At 46.4% G+C, this 16771-nt stretch overlaps 1 protein-coding gene across 3 annotated transcripts in view; it reads right to left on the minus strand.

Moving 5' to 3' along the window:
- The window catches only part of COBL (cordon-bleu WH2 repeat protein), a 259545-nt gene that overhangs the window by 35110 nt on the left and 207664 nt on the right, over nt 1–16771 (minus strand). The window lies entirely within an intron of this gene.

Below are 16771 nucleotides of genomic sequence, written 5' to 3' on the forward strand. Positions count from 1 at the left end.
ATAGTACTCAGTGTCTTTTATAGAAGCATCCACTTTAATTTGTCCTAAAATTTAGATCTTCCTTTCCCCCGCTTTTGGTGAAATGAATGCCTGCTATTTGGCTGGGTGTCTGCCCACCTCGCTTTTCTGCCTTGGTGCCCAGGAGGGTCAGAAACATAGTTAGTCTTTACTAGGACCTTTGCATGGGTTCTACCCCACACATCCTGCTCTTCCCATCACATATATCTCTAAGCTCTCTTGGTGTTTATTCTTAACCACTTTAGGAAATAAGGATTTTTAAAATAGCATTTATATATATATATATATATATATATATATATATATATATATATATATATACACACACACACACACGTACATAGGTATGTATATGTTATACACACATATAATTATATAATATAAAATAGACAATATCTTTTTATTATTTTGAGTTATTTAAAATAAGAAGTATTGGGGAGGTGGCCAAGATGCTGGACTACAAAGACCCTGAGTCCACCTCTCTCCACAGGCACACCAAGATTGCAATTACCTACAGAGCAAGCATTTGTGAGAACAACCTGCAGACTAGCAGAAAAAATTTTCCACAACTAAAGATACAAAGAAGGCACCACAATGAGATGGGCAGGAGGGGTGGAGATGTAGTAAAGTCAGAACCCACACCCCTGGGCTGGCGACTCACAAATGGGAAGAATATCACAGCTCAGAGATGGTGGGGTCCGAGCCCCACACTGGGCTCCCCAGCCCAGGGGTCCTGCACCCACACAACCACCTGAATGTCTGGCTCGGTTAAGATGGCTTGCCCAGTGACCCCTCTCCCCAAGGAGTTTCTGATTCAGTGGTTCGGGCTCGGGGCTGAGAACAGCATTTCTCACATGTTCCCAGGTGGTGCTGAAGCCACCGGTAGAGGTCTACACTGGGGGAAGCCCTTCCCTGAACACCTCGCCAGGGCTGCCCGGCCAGCTGAGGGCAATCTGCAAGCCTGTGTATCACCCCACCCTCCTCAGACCAAAACCCCTTCATTGCTTTGCTCCAAAGACAGCGGCTTCTCCAACAAGGGCCCTGGAGTTACTGAACAGACCATTTTTCAAAACAGACATTCAGTCCCTGCATTCTGAGCGTCCTTCTCTTTCTAAACTGTTAGACTCTACTTTCTGTCTCAATGCCCTTCCTGTGTCTCCCGTTTCATGGGAAGGCACCACAGGATGCCCTCAGCAGAGTTAAACGTGACATTTTCCTCAAGACAGCAGAGCAAACATAACTACTTGTGGAAACTGTATTAGAACAGTTTCAGAAAGGCAGAGTGAGGAAGTGACACAAAACATCCCAAATGCTTGTAAAATACGCCCAAGACGAGAAGGAAAGGACTAACTCTGGGGGCGGGGGAGCAGGCAGGACTCCCGGTGTCCTGCTTTGAGGCAGGAGGCATCTCACACGCAGAGCACACGAGATGGGGTCTGGAGATGCTGGGGAACGCAGACGCAAGGCAGCAACGAGACCCACAGGTTGCTGTGTCCAAAGGCTGTCACAGAGCTAGGGGGAGGCACCTCCAAAAGTCACCTGGGGAGCAGAGGCCCTCGCAATGATGGAGCAAAAGCCTGAGTCTACAGGGCTGTGGTCCCTGCATCTGCACGTCGTCCCCACGCCTCAGCCCTGCCAGCTTAGCCAGACGATGCAGTTATTTTTGCCTCATTAACTATCTGTATAGGTTGCCTGATGTTTGGGACCGACTGAATAGCATAGATGTGAAGGTGGTGTCTTCAAAATGTCACCTGGGTCTGGACTAATGTAGCAAACATATTTTTATTTATTTATTAATTATTTTTAGTTTTGTTTATTATTGAAGTATAGTTGATTTACAGTGTTGTGTTAGTTTCAGGTGTACAGCGAAGTCATTCAGTTATACATATGTGTACACATATATATTTATATATATATATTCTTTTTCATATTATTTTCCATTATGGCTTAATGTAGGGTACTGAGTACAGGTTCCTGTGCTGTATAGCAGGCCCCTCTTGATTATCTGTTTTAGATACAGTAGGGTGTATCTGTTAATCCCATATGCCTAACTTATCCCTTACCCTCACCCTTCCTTTTTGGTAACCATAAGTTTGTTTTCCATGACGGTGAGTCTGTTTCTGTTTTGTAAATATGTTCATTTGTATCATTTTTTTTCAGATTCCACCTATAAGTGATACCATATGATATTTATTTTTCTCTTTCTTCACTTAGCATGATAGTCTCTAGGTCCATCCATGTTGCTGCAAATGGTATTATTTCATTCTTTTTAATGGCTGAGTAATATTCCATTGTATGTAAGTACCACATCTTCTTTATCCATTCATCTGTCAATGGACATTTAGGTTGCTTCCATGTGCTGGCTATTGTAAATAGTGCTGCAATAAACGTTGTGGTGCACGTATCTTTTTGAATTGTGGTTTTCTGCAGATATATGCCCAGGAGTGGGATTGCTGGATCATATGGTAGCTCTATTTTTAGCTTACTAAGGAACCTCCATACTGTTCTCCATAGTGGCTGTACCAACATTTTTAAATATTGAAGAGACTCTGATAGGTGCTGGTTTCAAGATACATTCTGTATACAAATTTTAGAAATCATAAAATGCTAATATGCCAGCAAAAGTGAGTAAGGAAAAGCTGAGTGACTAATAACAATGCTGGTGTGCTGTGCTCCTCTGGACACTACGCACACATGTAGCAAAATCGCTACCTCAAAGCCACTCAGACACAGTACAGAGCAGTGAGCATACAGATAATGACAAGTGACACCGTGATTTCCCCCCGAGCCTCCGCGCCAGAGTCCCGCCTGCCTTGGAAATGGCATCGTCTTGTAACAAAAGTGAGATCAGTGTCAGAGCCCGTCATTTTAGGAAACCTGTACAGAATTGTTTCCAGCCTTGTCCACGGCCAACAGACCACAGCCAGTAAATGAAACCTTTCACACGCAGACCACCTGTCTAACTCACAATTACAGTGGCCCCCAAATAATTTGGCTTTATGGGCCAGAAAGCATTGGCCTCAGCAAAACCTACCAGTACCCAGAATAACCTCCTAGGAGATGCTGGGCTCCAGCCTCAGTTTTCCTCACCTGCCCCAGAGTCCAAGCTGGGAGCTGCCCCCTGGGAAGTAAAGCACCTCATCTCCACTCCCACCTCCACGCCCTTCTCTTCCACCCCACTTGGTCTTGGAGACGTTCCCCCAACAGCTGCACTCTACCCGAGTTTTTCTATTAGGATTCTTTTGAGTTTTAAAATAAAGTTTATTTTCTTTTCCTTTAGTATAGCAAGTCCGGAAAACACAGACAATGGTTAGGAAGTAATCACTCATCCCCAGGATTCCTCGTCTTTATTTTTTAGAAGCTTTTAGGATAAACGTATAACAAAGCTTCTTACATATGGGACGACAAGCAGATGCACACTCCACCATCACGTTTGTGTTCTCAGCTTGTACCAGTTTAAACATCTGGGGGCTGATTCAACCGTGGCCTTGAGAAGATTAGTCCCTACAGGCGTTGACTTTCTCACCTGGAAATGGGGCTGAGCACCATCGTCCCTTATGCAAGGAGCCACCAGGAGACTGCATGCAGGTCAAGTCTGAGGACAGGCCTGGCACACACGCAAGCCTCAGCAGATGTAGCTCTTATGATGACGCTGTGTTATTTTGACCCGTCGTCAGTCAGTCTCCAGGCAGATGTAATCATTCATGGGCGTGGTCTCTCCAAAGCTGGCAGGTCTAAGAACAGCCTCCATCGCATGGGGGTTTCAGCAAGTGCAGCCTGAAGACTTTTCCCAAGGATGGCATGTCTCCCAGCCCCAGGCCCAGATGTGCAGGAGGAATGAGGGGGTCCCTGACAAGGGGGCTCCCAGAAGGGACACCCAGGAAGCAGAGGATGTGGAAATTATTTGCTGATCAAAAAGGCTGCTGGGGGTGGAGAGGTGGGAGGACCGGGGGGGGGGGGTCTCTGATCCGGCCAAATGGTCCCCAGGTGCCCCTGCATCAGGCTCAGTGGCACCAGCTGCCTGGGGGCCCCGTTTGGAACTTCTCTCTTCTCTGAGTGATGTGACCGTGGGGACAGCCCGCCCTTGGTGTCTCGGTCCCTAAGTGGAGTGCAGGACACCGGCCCTTCCAGCTGACAGGTGAAGGCGTTCCTGAGATTCTAGCAGGAAATTTTAGCATGTCCGAGCTGACAATCTAACATCCCCTTTGGCCCGTTTCCCTCCTCATTGGTTCACTGGTTTCTTTTCCCTGTAAGGCGCAAGTTCTTCCAGATTTTTAATCCCTCCAGACCGGGTGACTCCGTTCTGCTGGTTCCGGGCACACATTAGGTGATCAGTACGTGCGTTTTCATTCTGAACTGCCGTTTTCCACTAGGCTAAGACAGACTCGTTTACGTTATAGCTTGGAGGATCTATGTTCCATCAGGGCTAAACAGTAAAGAGGACTGAACTAGTCCTGATTTTATAAAAAGCTTCGTTACTTTTCACATGCTTTGAAATTGTTCTCAAAAGTAAAACACACGTTTAGCAACTGCCTCATCCAGTACTTTAAGTCTGTACAAGTAGCTTTCCCAGGGAGCAGCTCTGCTGGATGGATACAACTGCACCAGCACAGCCAGTGTAGATGTCTGGTGCAGCTCGCCCTGATTGTCTTTCTGCTTGAGTGCCCCTGCGCCCGTGAGAAGGGGTGGGCGGATGAATGCAGGGACACTGGTGTGAAGGCTGCCTCTCTGATGCCTCCGTGAGCCCTCGCTTTGGAATCCTGAGGCACAGAGAAACCGAGGGGCAAAGGCTTAAGTCAGAGCCCTGGTGTCCAGGCTCCAGGACTGCCTGCCGAGACTCAGAGGGAGGCTTCCGGTTAGCACAGTGGTTACTACAGCACCGTCACAGCTGGTGGCACTTGGGCCACCATTCCAAGAGCCTCCACTCAACTAGGCCAGTGTGAGACCGGCTCGAGTGAACCCAGATGACACCACAGCCTGTTTACTTCTGGGTTTCATCACCACATGGAAACATGATCGTTCGCCTGTCAGCTTCAGGCACAGCTCAGCATGTCCTGGGAGGCAGCCCTGAGCCTGGCCGGCACCGGGGCCTCCGTCCTGGGGAGGTGGGGCTGTGGTGTCGTGGCTCGGCCATCCTGAGGGGCCCAGGCCCAGCCTTACCTCCTAGGGAGCCCTGCATGCCAGGGGAGAGCTGTGGGCACACGCAGAAGTAACCCCAATGCTGTTCTCACCCACCCCCGTCTGCCCAGGCTGTGAGTCACCCAGCAGCTGTTTAAAGACAAGTGGAGAGGACGTGCCCACCTGCAGAGCCCCCTGACCGGGCAGGACACTTCACACTGTAAGAAGCCTCTTCATTCAACTTCAAAGCTTTTGCACAGCAAAGGAAACCACTGACAAAATGAAAAGACAACCTACTGAATGGGAGAAGGTATTTGCGAACGATATGACCAATGAGGGATTAATATCCAACATGTATAAACAGCTCATACAACTCAATGTCAGAAAAACCAAACAACCTGATTAAAAAATGGGCAGAAAAACCGAACAGACATTTTTCCAAAGAGGAAATGTAGCTGGCCAATAGGCACATGAAAAGATGCTCAACATCGCTAAATCATCCGAGAAATGCAAATGAAAACCACAATGAGACATCACCTCACACCAGTCAGAATGGCCATCATCAAAAAGAACACAAATAACAAACGCTGGCGAGGATGTGGGGAAAAGGAAACCCTCATGCGCTGTTGGTGGGAATGTAAATTGGTGCAGCCACTGTGGAAAACAGTATGGAGGTTCCTTAAAAAGCTAAAAATAGAACTACCATATGACCCAGCAATTTCACTCCTGGGTATATATCTGAAAGAAGCGGAAACACTAATTTGAAAAGATACATGCACTCCAATATTCATTGCAGCACTATTCACAATAGCCAAGACATGGAAACAACCTAAGTGTCCATCAACAGATGAATGGATAAAGAAGATGTGGTACATAGATACAATGGAATACCACACAGCCATAAAAAAGAATGAACTTTTGCCATCTGCAGCAACATGGATGGACCTGGAGGGCATTATGCTTAGTGAAATAAGTCAGACAGAGAAAGACAAATACTGTATGATATCATTTATAAGTGAAATCTAAGAAGTACAACAAACTAGTGAATATAACATAAGAGAAGCAGACTCACAGATGTAGAGAACAAACTAGTGGTTACCAGTGGGGAGAGGGGAGGGGCAGGATAGGGGTGGGGAGTGGAAAGTACAGACGACTGGGTGTAAGACAGGCTACAAGGATGTGTCGTACAACATGGGGAGTATAGCCAATATTTTGTAATAACTGTAAATGGAAAGTAACCTTTAAAAATTGTACAAAAATTAAAAAGTAAAACGTGAAAAAGGTAAGTCTCTTCAAAGACAGTTTGTATAGTCATTTAATAGCCTAAGACAAAGGAGGAAGAGAGAAACAGCCCTGCATCATCTGTGTGAGCATATGAAGAAGAAAATCAAACACCTCATTTGAGGTTTATGTGACAACAGAATCTTTACATTTTTCGAATTTTTAAAACCGAGGGCTTCAGTTACTTCATCTCTCCAGTTTGACCCAAACTGACGTGCCTACAAGGGCCAAGGGACGTCTGTGAGAGATGGAGTGAGGCCAGGCGTGGGGGGCAGGGCACAGGGGACAGTCTATGTCCCTCTAAAATGGGCATCTACTGCTGAGCCTGACAGTTTCTTTCATGATGAACACTGCTGCTGCCGCCTCTAATTTTTCTGAAAAGGCAGAAATCAAGATTTTAAGGCACAGTCTCCCGCATTTAAATGCTGGCCACTTCTTCCATAATAGTTAAAATCTGTGGAGAGCTGGCCATCGTTCTAAATGCTTTATGGGTACTCACATGTATAATTCTCAAAACCGACTTTGCTATCAAAATAGAGAAACTCAGGCAAAGAGAACTGGATAAGTGGCCCAAGGTCACCGGCTCTGTTCTATGCTCCTAAGCCCAGTGCTTGACTTCAGGGGACAAGGTCGGATTTCCTCTACATCCAGGTTTCCTGGGAGATGGCTCCTGACCATCCAGTCAAACTTGGTGACCCAATCCTCCTTGCTGGTCATTGGTCTGTGCCTTCTAGCTGCAGCCAATGGGTGCGTGGCTCTCCCCGGGCCACAGTGATTGGTTCAGAACTGTCACGTGACTGAGTGTGGGTTAAGAGCCTGCCCAACCTCTACACTTGCAGGAACCGGTACATTTCCTTGTGGATTACACCAGTTTGCGTTGCCTGGTCTGCAAGGCGAAGCATACTAAATGAGTCACCAGCAATGCCCTTCTGGGATTACATCCAAAAGAACAGAAAGCAGGACCTTAAAGTGATCTGTGCACTGCGGCAGTAGTAGCCAAGAGGTAGAAGCAACACAAAAGCCTATCGACAGATGGATGGATAAACAAAATACGGTAGATATGTACAATGGAATATTATTCAGCCTTAAAAAAGGGGAAGGGAATCCTGTTGCGTGCTACAAAGTGGATGAACCTTGAGGACATTCTGCTAAATGAAATGTCAGTCACAAAACGACAAATAGTGTATGATTCTGCTTATATGCATTCCTAGAGTAGTCAAATTCATAGAGATAGAAAGTAGAATGGTGGGTGCCAGGAGCTGGGGGAGGGGGCAGGGGGAGCTGACGTGGAATGGGTATAGTTTTGGATCTGCATGACGATGAAGTTCTGGAGATCTATTTCACAGTGATACAAATATACTTAATGTCACTGAACTGTACAGTTCAGTTAGAACCATTAAAGATGGTTACGATCATGTTAAATGTTGTTGTAGCTTTTTTTTTTTAAATCAGAGTTAAAAAAGAAAAAGTTTACTTACTGATTCAGCAGCTTATTCAAACAGTTGAAGAAGCCCTGCATAGGCTGATCAAAATCTGTCAAAGCAAAGCACAGAGGCTGCCAGGCCTTAGAGTAGAGCCTGGTCCTTCTGCCAGGAAAGCCTGCAGCCCAATCTATAACCTCCCTGGTTAACATGTGGGCCCTATAGAAGCCACTGACAACATGGTAAATTCTGGGATTGACAGAATTCACCACATTAGCACCACATGAATAACACTCATTTCAGAAGCAACCTTTAGAAGGTGGCACACAGACAAGGTCTTCACAGCAGGCTAACACACACACAGAAAACAAGAGGGATGCGTTGAGTTTATTATGAATTCTCTGAAAAGCCCTGATGTTGCCGAGGTGGCTAAGAGACAAGACGGGTAAGCGTGTGTGCGCACGCGCACTTGACAAATGCTCTAAAGAGCTAGGTGAAGGCTGAGAGGAGTACAGGGCAGGAGGAAGAGGAAAGGGAGCAGGCACATTTGACACTGGGATTGCGGGGAAAGCTGCAGGCCAGCCCTTACGTGGTGGAAGGTCTCACCAGGACTCTGGGCCTGGCCCTGCCTTTGTGCACATGCTCAGAGTCAAGTGCAGGAGTCTGATCAGAGCTGCAGACACTCTGTCAACTGCGGAGGGATGGAATTCAAAGCCAGGGCAATGATAGGACACACATGCACAGGACAGTGTGGGCCATGGCCAGCTGTGGGCAAAATTAACCACAGCTGGACAGGGAGGCAGCAGGGTCCAGCCTGGAGTCGGAGCCTGGGTGCTCCCCGAGCTCCAGCTGCGGGCCCAGCGTGGGCTCTGATGCCCCTGTCTTCCCATCAGAAAATGGGGGTAATAAACACCAGCTGTTGTGGGCTGAGTGGTGACCCCCAAATTCATATGTTGAAGTCCTGACCCCCCCATACCTCAGAATGTGACTGAATTTGGATAAAGTCTTTAAATAATGATTAAGTTAAAATGAGGCCGTCAGGATGGGTCTCAATCCAATGTGTCGGGTGTCCCTGTAGGAAGAGGAAGAGACGCCAGGATGGCTGCACACAGAGGAGACCACGTGAGGACCGAGTGGGCAGGCGGCCTTCTGCAAGCCGAGCGAGGCCTCACAGGGAGCCAGCCCTGCCGCCACCTCGATCTGAGACATCCAGCCTCCAGGACGGTGAGAAATAACTGCCTCGTATGCATTTAGGCCCCGAGGACTACTGGGGTTGGTGATGCAGCCTGAGTGGAATGATAGGCCAGAGCACCTTCCTGGGGAGGAAAGCACTGAAGCAATGGCACCTCCAGGGCTGTCTCTGGGCCCGAGAGCCGTTAACACGAGCCTACCATGTACTCTGCCCTCCAGTCTCCTGGGTTTTGTGCAACCTCGCTCAGGCTCACAGCTGAGGTTTTATCAAATGGCTCAGCTCACAGCCGTTGGCCCCTTGGGGTGGGCTTCTAGAAAGAGAGAAGCCCACCCCAGGGCAAACAGCAGGTCCTGCTGGCCTTTGTGGATGTGCAGCCCTGACCACCAGGCTTCAAGTCCTGCCTTAATGTTAACTCGCTCCTGCCTTTGGCCTCGGAAAAACATCTCCTTTCTGTGCCTTGGTTTTCTCGTCATAAAATGAGGATGGTAGCAACAGCACTGACCTCACCGAGTGGCAGTAAAGGCAAAAGCGTTCATCCACAGACTGTGCAGGGGGTTGTTCAGCCCGTCCCCTCCTTCGTGGGGGATTAGCGGAGACTGAGCCCCCTGCACGGGTGACCCTTCCTGCATCAGCACCCCTGGGTGGAGCCAGCCTGCTCTGCAGCCAGACGGGCACCCATGTGAGAGCAGGAGAGGCAGGGAGCTGCCGCTCACCCGAGCTGTGTCACCCACATGGGAGGACTGCGAATTTTAACGGCAGATTGAGCAGGTTCCCCTTAACCGTGTGCTCAGTTAGGCGCTGAAGAGGGGGCCTGACCATCATTTCTGGGAGGGCTAATGGTCAGGTTCACAGCCCTGCCAGAGTGTGCCGAGGGGCCAGGCACCAGGGTCAGGAACATGTTGTGTGAGTGTGGACCGACCTGCAAGGCAGTGACTGTCACTGCAAACTGTCTGACCTCAGACCTACAGATGCCAGACAGATCGACAGAGATACAGATACAGATACACTGATATGGAGATGCGTTGATATATAGATAGTCACACACACACACCCACACCCACACCCACACACACACCCACACACACCCCCATACTGCACCTGCTTTCCTTTTTAGATCTCTGGTTACACCAGCAACAGTGGATGGAGAGTCTGCCCATCTGAGCACAGCCCTCTCTAGCTGTGTGGCCTTAGACAAAAGGCACTCTACTTTTCTGGCCTCACTTTCCTTTCTTTGTAAACAGAGGGGGCTTGACCCTAGGAATGCAGTCACTCGAGCCAGCTATTTGTGTGACCGGCTGCAACATAATATTGGCATAAACTCAAAGCCCTGATGTTTATTTTCTGTACTTTTGTACAGAAAAATTCTCCTTGAGATGGGCCATCAGTGGGATAATCAGGGTTTCCTGGTGTTTGAAAGGAGTGGGCAGTGGGGAGAGACTGTTTATCCAGGCACTTCCAGCCCTGTTAATAAGCCGCCTCTTCAGCTGCTAGATGGGGCAGCTGGGAGGGGCGGGGAGAGGGCGCTGCCCCTGCAGAGGAGCCCAGTGTGCTGCCCTGGCACCCCGACCCCGCCCTCCAGGTGGCAGGTCTGGAGTTGGTGAGAGCGGAGGATGCGGCTGACCTCCTTTCAGTGAACTTTTCAGCAAACTCAGCTTTCTGCACCCGCTCACGCCTCTTTGGCAGGAGAAAATGATGCCATGGAGAACAATCTTTCCTTTCCTCTTGAAAACCTGGATAGAGGAGAGATGGCTCCATGGCCCGTGTGTGCAGGAGCACGTGCGTGGTTGCGTTTCACCGATACCGCGTCCAAGGTACTGCTCTGGCTGAAAATGTTGTGACTGGTTTTCCCTCTCCGCAGACCAACGTTCAACTTTATCATTACAGTCGTCACGTCTAACACTTTCCTAATTAGTTGCAACAGAGCTTTACTTCTCAATTAATTTAGAATTTTGGTTATTAAAAATTGTTTTTCTAGCTTTCCCCATTAGATTTATAGTACTGTCGTAAGGTAACCTATCTAGCTACATGTATAATGTTTCATGTGTTCATACACACACACACACACGCTAAAAATGATTACAGAGAGATGAGGAAACCTTTGAAGGTGCTATATATGTTTACTATCTTGATGGTGTGGTGATGGTTTCATGGGTGTGTACAAGTGTCAACACTTATTGAAGGATATACTTTCTTTACACACATGTAGGGCTTTTGTGTGCCAATTATACATCAGTAATACGCTTAAAAGATAAAAACTGCTAATTCCCATCAATTTGATTCCCATATTTCAACTTGCAATAGTAAAAGGAAACTTACAATCCACTACTAGATAAGAAAAATCTCAATTTAAAACCATTTGCTATTATTTGATATTCATGGGACTTCATGAACTCCGTCTTCACGTACACTATTTCTGTCCTCGAGCCCCAGGGCCCTAATGCAGGCCATTTGTCCAGGGAGCGGCTGTTCAGGCTTGGCACATGCTGCCCTCAGCAGGGTCACACTCTACCTTACTTGTGTGACAGCTGTGATGGGACGGGGGTGGAAAGGCAGATCCCCCCTACCCCGGGCATCCCCTTCCTGGCTCTGTCAGTAACCCCTCTGTGGGTGCAGATTTGGGGTGTGCCTGCCACTGGGTGGGGGGAGAAAAGATTGAGAGAGAGGTCGTACATCAAAGGCTCCAAGGATTAGGCAGAAACGTCCATGAGAGAAACCAGCCAGAGGTGCGAATACTCCCTACTTCCAGCCAGAACTGAACTTTAACACCCTTTCATTGAGACTGCAGCCCTATAGTTTAGACTTCATTTTCCCACTTTTGTCCACTCCAGTCAGGAGCCTGATGGCAAGACTTCATCACTTTCCCCTCCATCCTCTGACTGGAAAAACCATAGCTCAAGAATAACCATAGCAAAGGAATTCCCGGCTGGGCCATGGAGATGGTGGGGGGCATGGTGCCCATTGAGCTCCGGGCCCCGAAGGCATGAGCGTTCTTACACATTCCAGAGGAGACAGAATTGCAAGGCCAATATGACTTAATATTGGCAACTTTACCTGGCAACGAGGACACATCTGTGGGCCAGACATGGCCATCTGCCATCTGGCTTAGGATGTGTGCTATTAGGAAGTCTTTATATTCCTCATTACCACGTCTTATTCATACGAAAGATATGAGGATCTATTTTCTCTTTAACCCTAGTTCCTCACACACCAAAGAAAAACATATGAGATACACTGGCTGTTGTGTTCTGATTTAGGTTACACGTTTGGTCACTTTCCCCCTCATTTTCCTCCTTGAAAACCGGAGGGTAGATTTATCACCCCGGAAACAATGTAGCCAGCCTAAATAATCTCAATAGTTCTCACCTCTTTGGTTTTGTTTTAATTGTACTGTTTTTTCTTCACTGGAGAACATGTTTTCTTTGCTGGAGGCAGACACAACCTTCTGAGTTTTACATGGCTCTGCTCATAGTAATAAAAAGTTTATTATTTTCTTAAGAAGATGGATTTTATAAAGCATTTAAGGGCAGAATAAACACAGAAAGTGATGATAAATTTAATCTCACAGTTTCCTGTGAAGAGTTTTTGACAGAAGTGTTCTGTGTTGCTATCGGTGACAAGTAAAGCAAGGGAACTCAGCCCGCAGATAACTCCAAGTCTCATTTCATTTCACACTTGGACTTGCATTTTCACCAGTGTTTGAAGTTTGCTTCTTGTTGCTTTACCATGGCAACTAATAAGCAGCAAAACTATTTTGAGTTTTTCTCCTGCTCTACGTTCCTTGGGTTTGAGGATGAAATAGTTAAAAACACACACGTGTGCTCGCATGCACACGCACAATTCAGAGGGGAGAGAAGAAGTAAGTACTCTGTGAGTGGATTAATTCCTAGACAATCGGTCGTGCCTTCAATACGTGTGTGGAGGGGCTCTTCCTCCCCACATAAGATTTGGAAGATGTAATCCTATCTCTGTTACAGAAAAGTTTGTTTTGCTGTGGAAAATGTCAGTCTGCATATGGACATGTTTTGCATCAGACTACATGAATTACGAGAGTTGTGAACAAACAGTGTCTTATGATGGACCAAATTAACATGGAAACTGAAAATTAGCAGTTGATAAGCATTGCAAACACAGATGTAATGCGTGGTTGGTTATAATGGGTGAGAAAATACAATACCAGTGAGGAAACTGGAGTAAGAGTCTCCAAATTCTTTCATCTGTAGTACTAGGAGTATTTATTCACCACAAAATAATCTCCGAATTTTCACAGGAAAAGGTCAAAAGTACCGGTGAAGTGAGATGGCAAACATTCTCATCTAATGCAGTTTAGAAATTACAGCGTGTCCCACTGCCCACTGCTGACACTGTCTCTACGGTGGAAATGGAAGAGTTTAAGCCAATTGCTGCTGAAAAATAATATAATTTCTGTGTGCCTTGGCACTTGTTATAGGGCTGGTGCCCCCTGAGGGCGTCCCTGGGAACCTGCATGGCTAGTCAAGGCTCGTCAGTCCTAGGGCTGCTTGATTTGTGTCTCTCTGGCTAGAAAATGTGAACGCTCACAAATCTGTTTTTCTTTTAGTTCGACTCTTGACAGTATGTGTAACATTATGGAGACAAGAAACAGACGGTTCTCCTATTGGCTTAAAAGGAGAAGAGATGACCCACAAAGAGGGATGGATTCTGGGCTGAGCCAGAAATGGAAACCTCTCAGAAATGCAAGTGCCTCGAGAAAAAAATATTTAAGCAAATTATTTTGTACGGTTCCTAGAAGATTCTGATGCTGGGTAAGCACGGTGTCATGACACACGTGGATCTCTAAAACTTGCTTATCGAATTGTCCTGAATCTTACCCAGCTGTGTGAGAGACCACCTTGGTGACAGAGAACCCTAAGGTGTTGTCAGAAACCTGTGTCTTTGGGGCTTTCCTGGTGGCGCGGTGGTTGAGAGTCCGCCTGCCGATGCCCCGGTCCGGGAGGATCCCACGTGCCGCGGAGCGGCTGGGTCTGTGAGCCATGGCCGCTGAGCCTGCGCGTTCGGAGCCTGTGCTCCGCAATGGGAGAGGCCACAGCAGTGAGAGGCCCGTGTAGCGCAAAAAAAAAAAAATCTGTGTCTTTGGCTAACTTCGTGATCCAGGATGTCAGGGGTGCCCTGGTCACATTCCATTTGTCACATAATTCGGTCGATCTCCACTGAGTTTGTTCCTTCCCACCCCCAACATCTGTGTCCTCTGTTTTTCATAGAGTTTGGTACATTTTTGGTATTACATTTTCTGTCCCCCAACCAATAATTCAATGAACAATATCATTTTCTCCTGTTCTTCTCCTAACTTTTTGCCTTAAGACTTCCTACTGCCATCTTTCTTCAGCGTAATAGCTACTTCTTACACAAATGCTTCTTGCTGTAATTATATACAATCTTCTACAATCTTTAATGTCTGGGCCATAAATCCTGATGCTTTCCCCAACATTTAGGTAAACACTACCTTTTCTTGTTTAGACTTTCCCCAATTAATGATTTAAGGTCAAATGACTGCTACTTATCAGACAAAAGTTCTTTATTTCAATGCAAAAGAAAAGCACTTTCTAACTTGTTCTATGATTCCTCCTGAGTAATTTCTGTTTTTCTCACCAACACATGGCACTAGATTGGTTATACGCAGCTCTAGCTATATATTTCTAGAAGTTCTAGCTTATATTTACTAGTAATACCAGTATCAGCTGCGATATTTCCTACATCAGTTATCGCTACCCTTCTCGTTGTGATCAAGCAGACAAGAGTCATACAAGTAAAAAACACTCATTTTTTTTCTCACTTTGAGCAATAACATTTAAAAAACCTTTTGGAGAGAAACATGATAAGCTTCTCCAATTCAAATGTAGCTTTGCACAGTAATAAAAATTTATCAAAGCAAGCAAGTCTTTTTTCCCTAAGCCGTGAGTCTTCACATGAGTATTTTCACCTGCTCTGTCTTAGGACTGCTGCGGTGAACAGTTCTCAGTGACTGCGTCGGTTTTCTCAAGATGGGAGAAGGACCTTAGTCTCTAGGAAGAGCAGGCAACACCCCTACGTGGACATGGTAGCTACACCCTCGGGCATATGTTCCACTCGTACAAACCTCCGGACTAGCATTTATCAAGTGGACCCATCGCTACTTCTTTTCTCAAGCGAGTCATGGTAAGTAGAAGCCGTGGGCAGAGGTCATGTGCTACTCACTCTAACAGCCCCCAGAGCATCAAGCAAGTACCCCGTGTTTGGTGAATCAACAAAGCGAGACACATGTTCCTCTTCCTCTGTTTTCTTCTCATAAACTCTCTAAATGGCAGGGGACACAGTAATAGGAAAACCTGGAAAACATCTACAAAAATGTTATATCCTACATATCCCGAATGGATACCTATAGATCAGGAGTGGTGGGTCCCTACAGGTTATATTCATAGTTCCTGGGCTTAGGCACTTAGTTTTACCAGGAAGATAGACTATTTCAGTTCTATCCACATTGCCCTTGCTGGTCAATTTATGGACACCATCTAGTTGAAAGGAAAATGGAGAAGAAATTATGTAGCCGACTATCAAGCAAGAAAAATATGAATTAATAATGAATTCAAATAAAGCAAGGTTCTTAATAAAAACATATCCACGTATCAATGAAAGGGGAATTTCAGACAGGTCAATATAAATCAACCTAGAATTTACATATAGAAGTCTTTACCTCCTACAAGGAAATGTGAACCTCGGTCAGACAAATCTCTGTTGCTTACGCATTTATATGTAAATTCTAAAGAAAGTAAGTTGCGGGTGTACAAATGAGCTCTTTTATGCTGACAGATGGAAGATCAACAGGAGAATCAGAGTCAGGACAGCAGAGGCACAGGGAAAAGTCAGAGGTACGGAGCTCCAGGAAGGGGCCGTCCGTCAGAAGCGCTTGGCATGGGTAGGGAATGATGCACAGCAATAAACTGCGGGGGGGAAAATAAACAGTAAAACATGAACGCGAACTCTGGCAGAATAAATGTCACCCTTCTCATCATCGTCAAGGCCCTGGGGATTCAGCACTGCATAGAGAGTGAGGTGTCGGCAAATAATCATATTACTAATGTTTCCTCCTCTTCCTTTCTTTTTTAAAAAATTTAATTTATTGGGCTTCCCTGGTGGCGCAGTGGTTGAGAGTCCGCCTGCCGATGCGGGGGACGCGGGTTCGTGCCCCGGTCCGGGAGGATCCCACATGCCGCGGAGCGGCTGGGCCCGTGAGCCATGGCCGCTGAGCCTGCGCGTCCGGACCCTGTGCTCTGCAGCGGGAGAGGCCACAACAGTGAGAGGCCCGCGTACCACAAAAAAAAAAAAAAAAAAATTTAATTTATTGTTTTTAATTGAAGTATAGTTGATTTACAATGCTGTGTCAGTTTCAGGTGTACAGCAAAGTGGTTGAGATATATATACGTGTGTGTGTGTGTGTGTGTGTGTGTGTATATATATATATATATATGTTCTTTTTCAGATTCTTTTCTCTTATAGGTTATTACAAAATACTGAGTGGAGTTCCCTGTACTATACAGTAGGTTCCTGTTGTTTACCTATTTTATATATAGTAGTGTGTATATGTTAATCTCAAACTCCTAATTTATCCCTCCCCGCCCTCCCCTTTGTTTTCTCTGTCTGTGGGTCTGTTTCTGTTTTGTATATAAGTTCATTTGTATCTACCACTTCCTTTCAGTCTTTGACTATGTCAGTTATTCAAAGGGCCTGT

The sequence above is a fragment of the Delphinus delphis genome, chromosome 9 (assembly GCF_949987515.2).
Source record: "Delphinus delphis chromosome 9, mDelDel1.2, whole genome shotgun sequence".
Taxonomy (NCBI): domain Eukaryota; kingdom Metazoa; phylum Chordata; class Mammalia; order Artiodactyla; family Delphinidae; genus Delphinus; species Delphinus delphis.